Consider the following 17,500-nt stretch of genomic DNA (forward strand, 5'->3'; position numbering starts at 1 on the left):
GTGTAGGTAGCCTAGCTATATCGATAAATATTGAATATTTTTATTGTTCCTTGTTTGAAAATCAAATATATGTAGACGCCGCGCGTTTCGATCCACGAACCGGACAGGGGGCAGTTCAGTCTCCCTAGTCGAAACCGTATATAGTAAGTACCACTGGCGAGGTGTTTAATACACGAACTGACTGACTATACACTGAAAAATATTTCGTTATATTCCTTTTTGTTAATTTGTTTTACGGTGGAAAATGGAATTTTTTTTTAATATTATCACAACAGAATTCTTTAAGGATTAAAATTAAAAATAAAAAAAAACATAGTAGCAGCGCGGTACGGTAAGATTCGATACACGAACTGGAAGTCTCCCTTCTAAGATTATTACGACACTTGCGTGTGCGCGCTAATGCACCGTCCGTCTAAACCAAGCCCACGCCCACGCCCACGCCCACGCCTGCGCCTTTTTTTTATGACTATTATTACTAAGGGGAAGTTTAATAATGTCATCATTATAAAATTACTAATAACATTCACTCTAGGTAAACAAAGGCAGGGCGGTGCGGTGCGGTGCGGCGCGTTTCGATTCACGAACATGACGGGAGAGATGAGACTCTGGCGGTCGGGTGTGAATTAATACACGAACTGTTTGTCACCGCCGTCCGTATTATATACAATGCACGAACGCACACGCACCTGCCAGCCTTAATAGTGAGAGTGGGCGTGGGCGTGGGCGTGGGCATGGGCGTTGGATTGGTAGAGGGGGTGGGCGTGGGCGCGCAAATGTACCGCCCCTCTGAACCACGCGGCAATCGCCCGCAAGCATCGCGCCCACGCCCACGCCCACGCCCAAGCCCACGCCCGTTCTCGTGCAAGAGGTGTTCCTGGCGGTCCCTTTTTTCCTTTAATTGGATATTAAAAAAAAAAAACCATTTAAATATGTTTAATTTAATTTGTTCACTAACACATTAGGCCCGTCGCGCCGCGCCACTACTATATGGGGTGGAGGTGCGAAGGTGACGGCGACGGCGACGACGACGACGAAATACCAGAGTCTAAAAGGAGTAGTATGATTGCGGCGCCACGCAAAGTGGCGTTGTTCAGACTTCTCTCTCGCGTATCTCTGCGTTAGTATTGTTGTCACGTTTCGCATTTCTCTAAAAAAAGAGGTTGTTCTCTTTTTTATTATATTATATTATGTTTATTTTATTTATTTATTTATTTATTTTTATGGTATTATTTTTTAATATCATATTAATATTGTACCCCGATGAACGGCGTCGACCGACGGAATCGCGTCTGGGCAATTGTTATGGCATTAATGTGTGAGATTTTAAAGAGTGTATATTATTATCGATTGTGATATGATGTGCTCTCTCTCGGGTCGAATGTGTTAACTGTCAGAAATTCCCTCTGCGTTATTTCGTTATTACATTTCAATGTAAAATCAAACGGTCGTTAAAAGTTTATCCAGCAGCAGTTTAATATAAAAACTGTACATTCAGATGTGATATTTTTAATACAGCTCTCATAATACGGGACCGGCGTGGCGCGCTCACAATCGCAGACTGTTGCGTTCGTTTGTGCGGCTTCGCCCCCTGTGTTTTATGCGCGTGGTGTTAAAAATAATATAAAAATGGTGTTATAAAAGAAGTCTCTCAAGTACCGGGCGACGATCAAAGTGTCGTACTCGAATATGTTATAAAATCATAGCTCGCAAGAGCGTCAATGTGTGTTAAGTCTCGTTCAAAGAACCTTCAATGCTTGGGACCATGTCGCACGGCCTCCTAACGGAGGCGGTGCAACGTGAAATGTGTCCTCGTCCTGCGTGGGCGTCTGGGTTTAATAGTTCCGCTCGTCGAATGCTGACGGCGGGGCGAAACTCTCCCGTCTCGCAGCACATCATAGAATAAATTTTGTCGGGCACCGCGTCGCCGCTCTTAATAGAATGGCGCGCGACGTGCTTCGACCTTCCGTCGTGAGATGGGGCTGCAGCGCCGTGAACCGGCGCGGCGGCTCGCTCGCTACGGAAGGGGCTCGCTAACTGCGCGCCTACGTTTCCCCTTAGTTAACAGCTACGGGCGTTACGTGGCGTGAAGTATGTGGATAGCTCCCTGGTTGATCCTGCCAGTAGTTATATGCTTGTCTCAAAGATTAAGCCATGCATGTCTCAGTGCAAGCCGTATTAAGGCGATACCGCGAATGGCTCAATATATCAGTTTTGGTTCCTTAGATCTTACTCAGTTACTTGGATAACTGTGGTAATTCTAGAGCTAATACATGCAATCAGAACTCTGACCAGTGATGGGACGAGCGCTTTTATTAGATCAAAACCAATCGACGGAGGGCCTCGCGTCCGAAGTCGTTAATTTTGATGAATCTGGATAACTTTTGCCGATCGCATGGTCCAGTACCGGCGACGCATCTTTCAAATGTCTGCCTTATCAACTTTCGATGGTAGTTTCTGCGACTACCATGGTTGTCACGGGTAACGGGGAATCAGGGTTCGATTCCGGAGAGGGAGCCTGAGAAACGGCTACCACATCCAAGGAAGGCAGCAGGCGCGCAAATTACCCACTCCCGGCACGGGGAGGTAGTGACGAAAAATAACGATACGGGACTCTTACGAGGCCTCGTAATCGGAATGAGTACACTTTAAATATTTTAACGAGGAACAATTGGAGGGCAAGTCTGGTGCCAGCAGCCGCGGTAATTCCAGCTCCAATAGCGTATACTAAAATTGTTGCGGTTAAAAAGCTCGTAGTTGCATTTGTGCGCCGCGCTGTCGGTGCACCGCATCCGCGGTGATACTGACACGTCTGCGGAGCATATCGTCGGTGAGCCGGCGGTAAAACGCCGGTTCAATATCAAAATCCTATCGCGGTGCTCTTCGTTGAGTGTCGAGATGGGCCGACAATTTTACTTTGAACAAATTAGAGTGCTCAAAGCGGGCTCAAAATGCCGCTTGAATATTTCGTGCATGGAATAATAGAATATGATCTCGGTTCTATTTTGTTGGTTTTCAGAACTCCGAGGTAATGATTAATAGGGATAACTGGGGGCATTCGTATTGCGACGTTAGAGGTGAAATTCTTGGATCGTCGCAAGACGAACATCAGCGAAAGCATTTGCCAAAGGTGTTTTCATCAATCAAGAACGAAAGTTAGAGGTTCGAAGGCGATTAGATACCGCCCTAGTTCTAACCGTAAATATGTCATCTAGCGATCCGCCGACGTTACTACAATGGCTCGGCGGGCAGCTTCCGGGAAACCAAAGATTTTGGACTCCGGGGGGAGTATGGTTGCAAAGCTGAAACTTAAAGGAATTGACGGAAGGGCACCACCAGGAGTGGAGCCTGCGGCTTAATTTGACTCAACACGGGAAATCTCACCAGGCCCGGACACCGGAAGGATTGACAGATTAACAGCTCTTTCTTGATTCGGTGGGTGGTGGTGCATGGCCGTTCTTAGTTGGTGGAGCGATTTGTCTGGTTAATTCCGGTAACGAACGAGACTCTAGCCTGCTAAATAGGCGTCGTCATTTAGGTGTGCGCGGCTTCGGTCGCGCAACTCACTGGCGGCGTATTAAAATTCTTCTTAGAGGGACCGGCGTCTTCGAGGCGCACGAGATTGAGCAATAACAGGTCTGTGATGCCCTTAGATGTCCTGGGCCGCACGCGCGCTACACTGAAGGAATCAGCATGTTCTCCCTGGCCTAGAGGCCCGGGCAACCCGTTGAAACTCCTTCGTGCTGGGGATTGGGGTTTGCAATTATCCCCCATAAACGAGGAATTCCTAGTAAGCGCGAGTCATAAGCTCGCGTTGATTACGTCCCTGCCCTTTGTACACACCGCCCGTCGCTACTACCGATTGAATGATTTAGTGAGGTCTTCGGACCGACACGCGGTGGCTTCACGGCCGTCGGCGTTGCTGGGAAGTTGACCAAACTTGATCATTTAGAGGAAGTAAAAGTCGTAACAAGGTTTCCGTAGGGGAACCTGCGGAAGGATCATTAACGTGTAACGTCTGCACGGGTCGCCGCGGTAAACGCGCATGCGCACCCATGTTTGTACGATTATGTTAAAGACCAAACCAAAACAAAAACAAAAACCCGTCTAGTATAAGTATGACCGTCGCGATCGGTCCGCCGGACTGTCGGTTGCGTTCAGCTGTCGCCACAATGACACTAGCCAATATAATCGACGACACGGCGCGGTCCGTCGGTTGTCTTTACTCGGACACCCCAATATTGTTATCTTTATATCCGTTAAGATGAGAGTCGTTATGTTACGATCGCATTGGATATTATAGATGACAAAAAACGTTGTATAATAAATATACCATGAAACAGAAATGTTAAACTATTACCCTGGACGGTGGATCACTTGGCTCGCGGGTCGATGAAGAACGCAGTTAACTGCGCGTCATAGTGTGAACTGCAGGACACATTTGAACATCGACATTTCGAACGCACATTGCGGTCCGTGGAGAAACATCCAGGACCACTCCTGTCTGAGGGCCGGCTGCATAAAAACAAATACCACACTGTTCGTGGGCGCGACTCAACAACCTTTCATTAGGGCGAGACGCGCGCACGGACACATGGCGGCTCCGTGAGGCTTAGCGCCAATCGGTCCGTTTAAATATATAAAATGAAATAATGTGTGCGTGTCGTTCGAGGCGCGCCAAGCTCTCGCCGGCTCGGCGCCGTTGCCGCTAGCCCGTAGCAGCAGCCGTGGGTGCAGTAGCAGCGTCGCTACGCGCGCGCACGATCGCTTCGATCGATCGACCCTTCCGTTAACGGTTAATCGATCTAGTGTCGAACGCGATACGTGCGCTATGCGTGGCGTACGCCTGCGACGCACGCACGGTGCGGGCATGCGAAACGTGCGCTAAGACGCCTACGAGAGAGACGCGTCGCGTTAACGACACGCTCCGCGCATTATTTCGACAATGAGTTTTCGGTGTGAAGACCAACCAATTCATTTGATAACCGCACCCATAAGCGCGCTTTGTTGTTTGTAGCGTGTAGTAGTCTAATCGAATCGGTAATCTAATCTGAAAACTCCGTAGGCGGACTCGACGTCCGGACTCGCGAGGCGGCGCCGTGCGCGCTCGCGCCGAAGCGGCGCGAGAGCGAGCGGCGCCGTCTAGCTGACGGATATCGCGTCTGCCTCCACTTTTATCGTTGGCCTCAGATCAGGGAGGATCACCCGCCGAATTTAAGCATATTAGTAAGCGGAGGAAAAGAAACTAACCAGGATTTCCTTAGTAGCGGCGAGCGAACAGGAATGAGCCCAGCACTGAATCGCGCGGTTTTAACGATCGCGGGAGATGTGGTGTTCGGGAGGTTCCGCTATCTCGTCGTCGCCGCTCCTGTCCAAGTTCGTCTTGAACGGGGCCGTTTTCCCGTAGAGGGTGCCAGGCCCGTAGCGACGGAGCGAGGCGGCGAGAGGGACACTCCTCAGAGTCGGGTTGCTTGAGAGTGCAGCCCTAAGTGGGTGGTAAACTCCATCTAAGGCTAAATATTACCGCGAGACCGATAGCGAACAAGTACCGTGAGGGAAAGTTGAAAAGAACTTTGAAGAGAGAGTTCAAGAGTACGTGAAACCGTTCAGGGGTAAACCTGCGAAACTCGAATGAACGAACGGAGAGATTCATCGACATCCGGCGGCGTGCGTGCGCGCTCCTCGATGTCGCGCCTCGCCCCTCACGGGTGCCGCGGCGCGGCACGGGTCGCGTCCGTCTCAGTCCGTCGGCGTCGTGCACTTCTCTCTCAGTAATGCATCGCGACCCGTTCGACGTCGGCTTAAGCGCCGTCCGATTCGCCCAGCGGTGGGTTCGCCCTCCGCTGGACCGCGACGGTTGCCGGCCGGCTGTCGGACGGTATCAGTACGAATCGCGCACGCGCATCGCGCGCGTCCGGCCCGACGCAAGCTCGCACCGTACAATGTCGCTGTCCTGCCCGAGCGCGGACAGCGACGCGGCGCAACTGTCGTCGCAGCCGTGATGTCTCGGACCGTGCGCGTCTCAGTCTGCGATGAGTCATTTTCGGGCACTCGCAGGACCCGTCTTGAAACACGGACCAAGGAGTCTAGCATGTGTGCGAGTCATTGAGTTGTCTTTGTCACAAAACTGAAAGGCGCAACGAAAGTGAACGTAGGGAGGATGGAGCGCCGGTCCCGATCGGCCTCCCGCACTCCCGAGGCGTCTCGTTTCCAATCCGTGAATGCAGGCGCGCTCCGAGCACAGATGCTGGGACCCGAAAGATGGTGAACTATGCCTGGTCAGGTCGAAGTCAGGGGAAACCCTGATGGAGGACCGTAGCGATTCTGACGTGCAAATCGATCGTCGGAACTGGGTATAGGGGCGAAAGACTAATCGAACCATCTAGTAGCTGGTTCCGTCCGAAGTTTCCCTCAGGATAGCTGGCGTCGATCTGGACAGTCTCATCCGGTAAAGCGAATGATTAGAGGCATTGGGGCCGAAACGACTTCAACCTATTCTCAAACTTTAAATGGGTGAGAACTCCGGCTTACTCGAACGATGAAGCCGGAGATCTGATGACGGTGCCAAGTGGGCCAATTTTGGTAAGCAGAACTGGCGCTGTGGGATGAACCAAACGTAGTGTTAAGGCGCCTAAAAAACGCTCATGGGACACCATGAAAGGCGTTGGTCGCTCATGACAGCAGGACGGTGGCCATGGAAGTCGGAATCCGCTAAGGAGTGTGCAACGACTCACCTGCCGAAGCAACCAGCCCTGAAAATGGATGGCGCTGAAGCGTTTTGCCTATACAATACCGTTACGGGCACGTGCGACGCGCTTAAGACGCGTCATTATGCCGTAACGAGTAGGACGTGCGCGGCGGAGAGCGCAGAAGGGTCTGGGCGTGAGCCCGCCTGGAGCCTCCGTCGGTGCAGATCTTGGTGGTAGTAGCAAATACTCCAGCGAGGCCCTGGAGGACTGACGTGGAGAAGGGTTTCGCGTGAACAGTAGTTGCTCGCGAGTCAGTCGATCCTAAGCTCAAGGAGAGATCTTATGTCGATGCGGCGTGTTACTTTTACTTTATTGTGATAAGCAACGCCCATTGAGCGAAAGGGAATCCGGTTCCTATTCCGGAACCCGGCAGCGGAACCGTTTCAATAATCGTTCCCTCGTTTCAAAGCGAGTGTTCGACGGGGTAACCCAAAGTGGCCTGAAGACGCCGCCGAGGGGTCCGGGAAGAGTTTTCTTTTCTGCCTGAGCGTTCGAGTTCCATGGAATCCTATAGAAGGGAGATATGGTTCGGAACGCGAAGAGCACCGCATTTGCGGCGGTGTCCGGATACTCTCTGCGGACCTTGAAAATTCAGGTGAGGGATGTACGTGGAGATGTCGCGCCGGTTCGTACCCATATCCGCAGCAGGTCTCCAAGGTGAAGAGCCTCTAGTCGATAGAATAATGTAGGTAAGGGAAGTCGGCAAATTGGATCCGTAACTTCGGAATAAGGATTGGCTCTGAGGACCGGGGCGTGTCGGGTTTGGACGGGAAGCGGATGCGGCCGGTGCCGGGCCTGGTCGATGCTCGTGCGTCTCTCGGGGCGCGCGGGCGGAATCCGGACCCGCGTTCCGGCCTTCCGCGGATCTTCCTAGCCGTAAGGCCGCGTCGGTTTCGTCTCGTGCGCGATCGGCGCGGTTCTGTACGACCGCCGTTCAACGGTCAGCTCAGAACTGGCACGGACAAGGGGAATCCGACTGTCTAATTAAAACAAAGCATTGCGATGGCCCTCGCGGGTGTTGACGCAATGTGATTTCTGCCCAGTGCTCTGAATGTCAACGTGAAGAGATTCAAGCAAGCGCGGGTAAACGGCGGGAGTAACTATGACTCTCTTAAGGTAGCCAAATGCCTCGTCATCTAATTAGTGACGCGCATGAATGGATTAACGAGATTCCCGCTGCCCTCTACAGCGGGACTCGCTACGCATCCGCCGTGGCGATCGGACGTGTTTGCGAGTGTTCTGCATTTAAAAATTATTTTTAAGTGTATTTCCTCTGTTTCTAGTGTTGTTCTATTGTGGATTCAGTGTATAGTGCTGCTATCAACATTGCAAAGGACAATTTGTGACGAAAGGACGTCGGCAAGGACCATTTCCTGCCCTTATTGTGTGTGAGATAGGACTCGTGGAGGTTAGTTTTTATTTACTTGACTGTTATTTATAATACATGTTAGTTTTTACCACGGGAAAGGACCCAGTTAATGTCTAGTGCTTAGTTTTTCCAGTCACGAGTATTGTTCATTAAAAATTTAAACTCTAACAGTGATATTTCGGTACTTTAGAAAACCACGTGGTGCGCACATGGGAGCACGTGGTTTGAGAGGTTAGTTGCATCGTGCAGCATGGCTGCCTGTACGTCGGATGTCAGTGCGCCGTGCGCCATCTTGGCAGTTGTCGTCTGACAGTGACGTTAAGTTGACATTATTCTTGACGTGTGCAGTTAAGTGTCGTATACACACTCTGACCCAAGTTGGGTCCGGACTTTGGTCGGCCCAATTTGCTCTAGTACTATTTTTATTTTAATAAATACACGAACTGGTCGATAAAATTAATCGTCAGTCAGTGAGTCCATCTCCGTCATCGGAGAGCGACTGCAGCACGGAGGAGGAACAGGACCAGCCGGGGGGGGATGCGTCCTCCCCCTTCGCCCCGCGAGCGTCTCTGGCGCGCACCCCGCCAGGCTCGGTTACGGTGGACTCTCCACCGGTTCCACCACGGAAGAATAAATCTCCGCCAGGTCAGCCACCGGTATCAATGACAGGAGGCAAGCGCCCACTAACTTCGCCGGAGGAGCGAAGACCGGCCGACAAGGTGCGCCTGTGCCGCCCGGCCACGCCTGCCCGTGTGCCCTCAATTACGGGGGCCACCTTGAGACCAGGACCGCATCAAATAAGCCGCCCTGCTACGCCGGATGCTGAGACTGTTCCCACGGGCAGCGAACAAGGAGGTCAGGAGGGCTCTCCCATGTTGTCCCGGGCCTCAAAGCTTGAGCTGCTGGACCGGGTAAATAAGAATTTGTCATCTATCATGAATGCTGTGACGGGCCCAACCTCCAAGATTAATAAGGAGGGAACGAACGCCATTAGTGCAAGCGTGCAAGACACCTTGGCGGTGGTAGCTGCCCTTAGCCTGCGCTTAAGTGAGATGGAGGCTGAACTGGCGAGAGGCAACGCAAGGTGTTCCGAACTGGAGAGAAGTGCCGACCTAGGATGCCGAGGTCCTCAGGGTTCCGCTGGCGGACCAGCTCCGGCCGCCACTGCATCATATGCGTCGGCGCTAAAAGTGTCGAGTCGTGCACCTTCGGTCCCTATCCCTCGGGCGCAGGGCCCGGTGCTCGCATTTTACCCGGCTTCGGACCAGGTGGAGGTTCTGCGCACTGCCGAGGCCACTAAGGCAGAATTGAAAAGGGCGGTGAACCCGAGGATACTGGATGTCCAGATCGAAAAGGTGCGCAAGATAGGGAACGCAGGCGTCGTGGTGCAGACCACATCCCCGTCGGCCGCTGACCGGCTCCGCAATGCAGCTCCAGCCACGCTTCGGGTGTCGGAGCCGAAGAAAGTGGCACCAAAGGTCTGTCTCCGGGGGATCGACGGCAACCCCGAGTCGGAGGAAGTGCTGTTGGCCCTGCACGATCAAAACCTGCGCGGCTCGGACTGGTCGCTCGAGAAGCTAAGGGCCCAAACAAAGATTTTCAAAAAGAACGGCAGGTTTGGTACCACAACGGTCGTCTTGGAGTGCCCCTCGGACCTAAGAGAGGCGCTGCTAAATAAGGAGCGCGTCTTCATCGGATGGCAGGCGGTGGAGGTCTGCGACTATCTGCAAATCACGTGCTGCTCGAGGTGCCAAATTTACGGACACCCGGAGAAGTACTGTAAATCGAAGGATGTGGTCTGCGGAAAGTGCGGCAGCGTCGGCCACAGGAAGGACGCCTGCAAATCGGAGGCCGCGCAATGCGCTACCTGCCACCGCTTTGGTCGGAGTGGGGCCGACTCACACGCGACGGCGTCGCGTGACTGCCCGGCGCGGCTGTACGCCGAACAGAGGGCCGTCCAACAGATCAATTATGGCTGCCCCTAAGGGGCATACTAATATAACCTTCGGGCAGCTCAATCTCGGCGGTGCCGAGGTTGCTACGAGCGAACTCCCTTCACTCGCCCGTGCGCTGGGGTTGGATGTCGTTCTTGTCCAAGAACAACATTCGCAGCCCCCGCCCGGTCTTATCCAGCATGGTGGCCTCGCCAAGGCTGGGATTTTGGTGGTTGCCGAGGACGTCGGTGTGGTGGCCCTGTCCCACCTTTCAAACAGCCACTGCATGGTTGCGGCGGTCAGGAGAGGCACAGAGGAGGTCACGGTTGTCTCGGCGTACTTCCAATACTCCGAGGCTATCGATGGCCACCTTGTGCACCTGGACCGAGTACTGGATGCCTTAGGCAGCTCAGTACGCACAGTAATTGGCGCGGACGTTAACGCCCACTCACCCATGTGGCACAGCATGCCACGTCACTATATCGGGCGTGGGCACGAGGCAGAACATCGCAGGCGCTCAGTGGAAGAATTCATCATCGCTAAGGATCTCAGATTACTCAACAGTCCGGGGCAGCCTATGACGTTCAATGGTCCTAACGGGGAGTCCAACATCGACCTGTCACTCACTTCAAGAAACGTCAGAGCTGAAGAGTGGCAGGTGTGGCCCTCCGCATCAAGTAGTGACCACCGCATCATTTCCTACTGTGTTAGACTCACATGGGGGGCCCGAGCTGTGCCGTGCGCTGAGCCGGCTGAGGGTGGTCCGCCGCGGTTTCGGGATAACGGTGTGGACTGGAGTCGCTTCCAAGCGGCGGTAAGTATGAGAGTAGGGGTCCTGGATGAGCGGAGGTGCGCCTCTGCTCTCGCCCAGGACTTCACGAATGTGGTAGTGCGGACTGCGCACGAATGTTTAGGTTTGCGTGCTCAGGGTTGGAATGGAGGATATGAATGGTGGAACGCAAGGCTGGACGTCATGCGTAGGAGAGTCGGTAGACTCCGCTGCGCATGGCAGGGTGCAAGGCGGGCTGGTGGTGAAAGGGAGGTAAGAGCAAGGGATGCATATCACGCAGAGCGCCGGAAGTATCGGCGCCTAATGGTGGAGTCGCAGAACAGCTACAATGTTCGGGTGGCTGAGTCGGGTAACGATGACCCCTTTGGTCAGGCGTACAGGGTAGCCAGTGGGAGGTTTCGGCCCCCCGCTAACGTCATCAACGGCATCATGTACGCCGGTGGCCACTCGAATAGTGTCGGTGAGGCCGTGGATAACCTGTTGTGCGCCCTGTGTCCGGACGATAATCCGGCGGAGGATACCGCGTACCACAGGGAGGTCCGGTTTGCGGCCTCCGTAATTCCGTCGGGCTGCGACGCGACTCCGCCCTGCCGCGAGGTTCTGCAGGCCATAGTCAGGTCTCTGCCGAACACGGCCCCTGGAATCGATGGCATCACGGCGCGAATAGTTAAGCGTGTGTGGGTGGTGGCGGCCGCGGAGTTCCACTTCATCGTCGCAAAATGCGTGTGTGAGGGGATCTTCCCGGACGTCTGGAAGGACGGTAGGCTTGTTGTTCTCCCCAAAGGGAACGACAAGCCTCTGACGGATCCGAAGGCGTATCGCCCAATCACGCTCCTCCCTGTCTTTGGGAAAATTTTAGAACGCGTCTTATTGGCATGTGCGCCCCAGATCACGATGGAGATCTCAACCTGCCAGCACGGATTTATTCGGGGTCGCTCGACCGTGACAGCATTGAGCGAGATCCTAGGCACGGCAAGGAAATCTTCATCAAAATACGTTCAGGCAATATTTTTGGACATCTCTGGAGCCTTCGACAACGCCTGGTGGCCGATGATCCTCCTTAAGGCTAAGCGAAGTGGCTGCCCGCCCAACATATACCGCATGCTAGCATCCTACTTCTGCAATCGTCGCGTTGGGTTGTTCATTGGTGACCGGGTGCAGTGGAAGGCTTCCACCATGGGATGTCCTCAGGGTTCGGTGCTGGGTCCCACTTTGTGGAACGTCCTACTTGACGACTTGTTTCGGTTGCCGCTACCAAGGGGGGTTAAGGTTGTTGCGTACGCGGATGACGTCACGGTGCTGATTGAAGCAACCTCGCGTAGGGCCATTGAGTGTGCTGCGGCCGACTCAATTGCTCTCTTTGAAAGCTGGGCACAAAGGAACCGCCTCTCCTTCGCCCCGGCCAAATCGCAGACGGTGACCTTAAGAGGCAGGCTTCAGCGTGCTCCAGTGATCAAACTGGGTGGCGTATCAGTCAGGGCCGTGCGGCAGGCTGTAGTACTTGGCGTCACAATCGATGCAAGTCTGTCCTTCGCTGAGCATGCGCGATCGATCGGGGAGCGCGCTGCGAACTGCTTCGGGAAGATGTCGAGGGTATCGACCTCCTCCTGGGGCATTCGGTATCCGGCGCTGCGCATCCTATACTACGGCACCTTTGTAGCGACGGTTACGTATGCTTCGGCGTGTTGGGCAGAGAGGGCGTCGCTCTATGTTGTTCGGACGGCTTTAATTAGGGCACAAAGGCCATCCTTAATCCTTCTGACTAAGGCGTATAGATCGAATAGTGCCGCTGCTTTGGCCGTTTTGGCGGGAGTGTTGCCGGCAGACCTTGAGGTTATCCGTGCTGCCAGGATTGATGCGGCGCGTAGGACCGCGCCCAAGGGGGAGTTGAGCAGGCGTAAGCGGGAAATCGGGTCAGTCATCACCGGGGAATGGCAAGAGCGCTGGTCGTCTGAGGCAAAAGGGAGTGAGTTGCGTCGCTTCTTCCCGGACGTGGCCGGCCGGCTCGGGGCAACCTGGGTCGAGCCTGACTATGAGACCTCGCAGATCCTGACGGGGCACGGATGCTTCCGGAAACGCCTGTATGACATGTGTCTGTGTGAGAATAGCGAATGTTTTTGCGGACTAGCGGATGAGGATCTACACCACGTATTATGGGAGTGTGAGTTGTACGAGGATATCAGATGTGTGATGTTGGATGGGATCGTTCGGGAGGAAGTGGGACCGGTCTTCTACCGGGACCTCGTTAGTGCGGCGGGCAACTTCGGCAGGCTGCGGGAATTCGCGCACAAATGGCACAAGAGGCGGAGCAGTATGGAGCGCTGAGACTGGGATCGCTAATCGGACTGCGTCGGACCGCGGCGGAGCGCGGCAAGTCCGTTTTGTATTGTCCAGCCCCAGAATGGGGAGAATGGCAAATGGGGACAAGGACTAGATAAAAGAACTTGTAGGGAGTCAAGCAGGTGACCCGGGAACACGCCACGAGCAAGTACCGGGCACCCTCCCGCAGTTTCGGCCCATATAACCGCGAGGTTGGTGGGGCCATGGGAGGTGGTGGGTTGCCCTCTACAGCGGACGGACGTGTTTGGAGTGTGCTCCGTATTATAAATTTTGTGAAAAATCATTTTCTCGACTTTTCGCAATTTTCCTGTATATTGTGGAGTGGTACTGTGTTGTTTTGTGCATCGGACACCTAAAATTTGGACCATCAGGTATGGATTGTTAGTATTTAAGGAGATAGGACTCATTTAGTTTAGGCTAAAACCACGTGCTGCGCACATGTGGTTTTTAGGTTAGGTTAGGTTAGAACATTGAAGTCGGCCATCTTGTGTAAGTGACGTTTGTGACAGGAGTGACAGGTGACATTTTCCGTTTCCGTTTCCGTTTCCGTATCCGTGACATTCAAACGTTTTGTTAAATTTGACAGCTGTCAACTGTCAACTGTCAACTGTCAACTGTCAACTGTCAGCTGTCAATATTTGCAATAGACAATCACTTGGACCTGACTGATCAAGTTGGGCCAACTTCGGTCGGCTCTTCGAGATTGGTCAGTCCAACTCTACAGGGGTGCATACAGTAGTCCCGACGCCCGACGGGCCTAATGTAAGAGGGTGTTCAAATCAGTACGTGTATTAAAAACTAAACAGTTCGTGTATTGAAAATTTTCTTGGAAAGTTATTCCTCCTCGTCAGAGGGAGGAATGTCGGAGGACGAGGAGCGGGATAGGCCCGGGGGGTCGGGGGCAACCCCCTTCACCCCGCGGTCGGCGCTTGTGAGGACGCCGCCGGCTATAGGAGCACTACGGGATCACGAAGGCGAAAACATGGCGCTAACACCGACGGTTCCCCCGCGGCCACCTCCACCCAGGCCCGCGGCAACCAGTTTGAAGCGCCCTCTAACGTCGCCGGAGGAGCGAGGCCGTCCATTGGACAAGGTGCGGTTGTGTCGGCCTACCACGCCGGCACCATCGCGCCCATCCGCCCCGGCTGCCGCCGCTCCAGAAGAGGAAGACCAGGAAGATCAGTACGAGGAGGCAGGAGCAGGAGGATTGTCGGGAACCAAAACAGAGTTGTTAGAGCGTGTCCATCGGGATTTGGGGCAGGTCATGGCGGCAGTCACAGCGCCCCCATCAAAACTGAACAAGGAGGCTACCAATCAAATCCAGAGGCGTGTTCAGGATGCCCTTGCGGTTGTCGCGGCCTTGGCATTGAGGCTCAGCGAGCGTGAGGTGGAGCTGGGAGAAGCTCATCTGCGGGCGGCAAGGCTGGAGAAGGAGCTGGTCGAGGCTAAGATGGCGGTGACCGGAGGTGGCGGGTCGTTGGGACCCACGGGTCCGTCCACCGTCTCCTATGCTTCAGCATTGAAGATATCGAAGAAGGCGGCACCAGTCCCAATTCCGGCGGCCCAGGGGCCAGTTTTGGCCTTTTACCCTGCTCCCGAGCATGCAGAGGCGTTTAAATCTGCCGAGGATACGAAGGCGGAGCTAAAGAAGTCAATAAGACCCCAGGAGATACAGCTCCAAGTAGAGAGGCTCCGTAAGGTGGGCAACGCCGGCGTGGTGGTGCAGACCACGTCTGCCGCGGCTGCAGCCAAACTCAGAGAGGTGACTCCGGCAACTCTGCGGGTCACGGAGCCGAAGCGCCGCGCCCCGCTGGTCAGCCTGCGGCACGTGGACGGGGAAGGTAATATAGAGGAGCTGTATCCGGCACTGCACGAGCAGAACTTCCGCGGCACGGACTGGTCTGTGGAGCGCCTGCGTAGCCAGAGCAGGCTCGCTTTTAAGAAGAGGGGGAGAGGCACTACTACGGTGGTGCTCGAGTGTTCCCCCCAGCTACGGGAGGCGCTCCTGGAGAAGGGACGAGTCTTTTTGGGGTGGCAGGTAGTGGAAGTCTGCGACTTCCTGTCGGTTACCTGCTGCCGGAAGTGCCACCAGTATGGCCACCCGGAGAAATACTGTAGGTCGGCGGAGGTGTTCTGCGGGAGGTGCGGTGCCACAGGCCACCGTCGAGAGGAGTGTTCGGGGGCGGAGGAGTGCTGTGCCACGTGCAAGCGGTTTGGCAAGCCTGATGCCACGAAGCACGCGACGGGATCAGCGTCGTGCCCGGCCCGCCAGTATGCTGAGCAGCGGAGCATAGGGAACACAAACTATGGCTGCTGAGCTACACATAGGGCAGGTCAACCTAGGAGGCTCTATGGTGGCCACTAGGGAGCTCCCGGCCCTGGCCAGTGAGCGGCGTCTCGATATTGTTCTTGTGCAAGAACAATATTCGGAGACGGCGCAGGGACAGGGACAGCCCGTGGTGGTGGCCTATGGGAAGGATCCCAAAGCAGCCATAGTGATCGCCCGACGGGATCTGCGGGTAGTGGCGCTGCATCACTTATCTACCACACATTGCGCCGTGGTCGCTGTGAACTGGGGCAAAGAGGAGGAGAGTGAGGACCTGTACCTGGTGTCGGCGTACTTTCAGTACTCCGAAGAAATTGAGCCGCACCTGGTACAGTTGGACCGGGTCCTAGAGGTCCTGCGTGGGAGGAAAGTTATCATTGGCTGCGACTCAAACACGCACTCGCCGCTGTGGCATAGTGCACCACGGCATTACATCGGCCGTGGGGCTGCTGCGGAGAAGCGACGCCAGCTGATGGAGGATTTTCTTTTCGCCCGGGATCTCCGCCTATTGAACAGGGAGGGTCAGCCATCCACCTTTGCTGGCCCAAACGGGGAATCAAATATAGACCTCACACTCTTCTCTTCCAGTACAAGAGTTGCAGATTGGACGGTGCACATCGGAGCGAGTAGCAGTGACCACAGACTTGTCACGTACAGAACGTGTGGCAGTCGGGAAGTCAGGACAGGGTGCGCCGAGTTCGAAGGGGGGGAACCTCCTCGATTTCGGGGGACCGGTGTGGACTGGGCTCGTTTCCGCGACTCTATCGGTGAACGAATGGGGAACTTGGATGTAAGGAAACCAGCGTCTCTCCTTGCGTGGGATTTTACTAAGAGGATTGAACGAACGGCGCATGAATGTCTGGGGATTGCTCGAAAGCGGAAGGACGATGGTTACGAATGGTGGTCGCAGGAGCTAGAGGTCATGCGTAAGAAGGTGGCTCACCTTCGTAGCGCATGGCAGAGTAAGAGGGGTGTCGGAGGTCAGCGAGAGGAGGATGCGAAGGCCGTTTTTCATGTGGAACGCCGGAGATACCGGAAGCTAATGGAGTCGTCGCAGAACGAGTACAACGTGCGTGTGGCGGATACCGGGAACTCTGACCCCTGGGGTCAGGCTTACCGGCTGGCCAGTGGAAGGTTTCGTCCCCCTGCCAACGTCATTAACGGCGTTAAGTATCTCGAGGGTCACGCGGGGACTGTCGACGAGGCTGCGGACGGCTTGTTGGGTGCCCTCTGTCCAGATGACGATCTGTCTAAGGACACGTCCTACCACAGGCAGGTCCGGGCCGCGGCGGCGCTCATTCCGTCGACCTGTTCTGCGCCGCCTCCAGGCCTTGAGGAGCTGGGAGCCATGGTTAGGCGATTACCCAACACCGCGCCTGGTCTTGACGGGATTACTGCGCGAATGCTGAAGCAGGTATGGATCGCGGCATCGGTGGAATTCCACACGGTGTTCGCGAAATGTGTGTATGAGGGTGTGTTCCCCGAGGTATGGAAAGAGGGCCGTCTCGTTGTCCTGCCTAAGTCCAACGATAAGCCACTGACGGACCCGAAGGCGTATAGACCAGTCACGCTCCTTCCGATTCTTGGTAAACTTTTAGAGCGAGTTTTATTAAGTTGCGCCCCGCAGATTACCCGGGAAATCTCGGATTGCCAGCACGGATTTACCAAGGGCAGGTCGACCACATCGGCATTGCAGACGATGCTCAGCACGGTTAGAGAATCTTCGTCAAAATATGTGTTGGCGGTATTCCTCGACATAGCCGGTGCCTTCGATAACGCCTGGTGGCCGATGATCATGCTCAAGGTTAAGCAGAGAGGTTGCCCCGAGAACCTGTACCGCATGTTATGCGGGTACTTCACCAACAGGCGGGTTGGGCTGTTCGTTGGAGGCCGGGTGAGGTGGAAGGCGTCGACTATGGGGTGTCCGCAGGGGTCCGTGCTGGGCCCAGCGCTCTGGAACGTCCTTCTCGATGACTTACTTCGGTTGCCGCTACC

At 54.7% G+C, this 17,500-nt stretch overlaps 2 non-coding genes and 1 pseudogene across 2 annotated transcripts; all 3 read left to right on the forward strand.

The window, feature by feature from the left end:
* The first annotated feature begins 2,101 nt into the window (after positions 1-2,101).
* On the forward strand, positions 2,102-4,004 carry LOC120632459. Its single transcript, XR_005659130.1, has one exon. It is a non-coding gene; the product is annotated as a small subunit ribosomal RNA (ribosomal RNA).
* Positions 4,005-4,354: 350 nt separating this feature from the next.
* Positions 4,355-4,511, forward strand: LOC120632401. The gene has a single exon (XR_005659096.1). It is a non-coding gene; the product is annotated as a 5.8S ribosomal RNA (ribosomal RNA).
* A 667-nt stretch (positions 4,512-5,178) lies between these two features.
* LOC120632428 lies at positions 5,179-8,302 on the forward strand (annotated as a pseudogene).
* Positions 8,303-17,500: the final 9,198 nt, after the last annotated feature.

The sequence above is a fragment of the Pararge aegeria genome, chromosome 19, assembly GCF_905163445.1.
Source record: "Pararge aegeria chromosome 19, ilParAegt1.1, whole genome shotgun sequence".
Classification (NCBI taxonomy): Eukaryota; Metazoa; Arthropoda; class Insecta; order Lepidoptera; family Nymphalidae; genus Pararge; species Pararge aegeria.